The 1723-nt window shown below is 42.8% G+C and overlaps 1 non-coding gene across 1 annotated transcript; it reads left to right on the top strand.

The window, feature by feature from the left end:
• Positions 1-1380: 1380 nt before the first annotated feature.
• LOC148568276 (small nucleolar RNA R71) lies at positions 1381-1489 on the top strand. The gene has a single exon (XR_015882774.1). It is a non-coding gene; the product is annotated as a small nucleolar RNA R71 (small nucleolar RNA).
• Positions 1490-1723: the final 234 nt, after the last annotated feature.

A 1723-nucleotide genomic window follows, 5' to 3' on the forward strand; every position in this document is an offset into this window, starting at 1 on the left:
TAAATTATCCGCTCATCACATGCACCTCAAAGATTCCCAGCCTCACCATTACAGAGAGAGGCATGAGGTTTATGCTTGACCCTAAGTCACATAAAGCCTTCTCAAAAGTAATTACCCCTATGGTACAGGGAATTAGGAAGCATCTGGGATTCGGCAGCTTCTGAGGTAGTTTTTTCTGAACCAAGGCATTGAGTTCCTTGGTGAGCAGTGGAGCTTCTTTCTCCAATATCTTTATTCCAAATAATTTGGCATTCAGCTTCATCAGAATCCTTAGGTACCGAGCAATTTGCTCTTCCCTAGTTTCTTCTTCCTCATCAGAGGAGGACTATTCTTCAGATTCTATAATCTTCAACTAGGCATTCAAGGGAACCTCTATGGTCTTCTCATGAGTTTTGGTTTCTTTTAATTCTTCAACAAGGGAGTCCTTAGTGGGCGTTGAATCACCAGTTACTCCTATTGTGGCGTTCAACGCCAGGAGTTATCCCTTTTTGGGTGTTGAATGCCTAGTCTCTTCTTCATTACTGGTGTTCAACACCTCCAGCTGCTCTTCTTTTGGCGTTGAACGCCCAGCTTCTCCCTTGCTGGCGTTCAACGCCAGCTTCTCCTCTTCAGTTTTGGCCTCAACTTCTATAATGATGGCCTTGCACTCTTCTTTTGGGTTTACTTCAGTGTTACTAGGAGAAGTGTTAGGATCAGTCTCAGGGATTCTCGTACTCAGCTGACTAATCTGTACCTCTAAATTCCTGATGGAGGATCTTGTTTCAGTGATAAAACTACGAGTGGTCTTAGAGAGATTGGAGACTGTAGTAGCAAGGTCAGAGAGGCTCTGCCTGGGAGTCTCCATCTGCTACTGAGAAAATGGGAATGGTTTCTTCCACCTTGATTGTTATTAAAGCCTTGCTGAGGTTTCTATTGATCCCTCCAAGAAACGTTGGGATGATTCCTCCATGATGGGTTGTAGGTGTTTTCATAAGGCTCATTATTGGGATTTCCCAAATATTTAACCTCATCCATCATGGACTGATCTAGATCATATTGCATCTCCTTCATAAGAGGCTTCTTGAGTACTATCAGCTGCAGCTTGTGATCCAGTCAGATGCTGAGAGATCATATTGACCTGTTGGGTCAGGATCTTGTTTTGAGCCAATATGGCATTCAGAGTATCAATCTCCAGGACTCTTTTTTTCTAAGATACCCCAGTGTTCATAGAATTTCTCTCAGAAATATACATGAATTGGTTGTTAGCAACCATGTCAATGAGTTCCTGTGCCTCTTCAGGCATTTTCTTCAAGTGGAGTGAACCACCAGCAGAGTGGTCTACTGCCATCTTGGACATCTCAGAAAGACCATCATAGAAGATATCTAACATGGTCCAGTCTAAAATCATGATAGGAGGGCACTTTCTGATTAATTGCTTGTACCTCTCACAGGCTTCATAGAGGAATTCACCCTCTTTTTGCCTGAAAGTCTGAACTTCCACCCTGAGCTTGCTCAGCTTCTGAGGTGGAAAGAACTTGGTCAAGAATGCATTGACCACTTTTTCCCAAGAGTCTAGGCTCTCCTTAGGCTAAGAATCCAGCTATAACCTAGCCTTATCCCTTACAGCAAAGGGGAAAAGTATAAGCTTGTAGATTTCTGGATCCACTCTATTAGTCTTGACAGTATTATAGATCTGCAAGAAATCAGTAATGAATCTGTTGGGATCTTCCTGTGGAAGTCCATA

Source organism: Arachis ipaensis, chromosome B4 (assembly GCF_059453495.1).
Source record: "Arachis ipaensis isolate K30076 ecotype BB chromosome B4, ASM5945349v1, whole genome shotgun sequence".
In the NCBI taxonomy this organism is placed as follows: domain Eukaryota; kingdom Viridiplantae; phylum Streptophyta; class Magnoliopsida; order Fabales; family Fabaceae; genus Arachis; species Arachis ipaensis.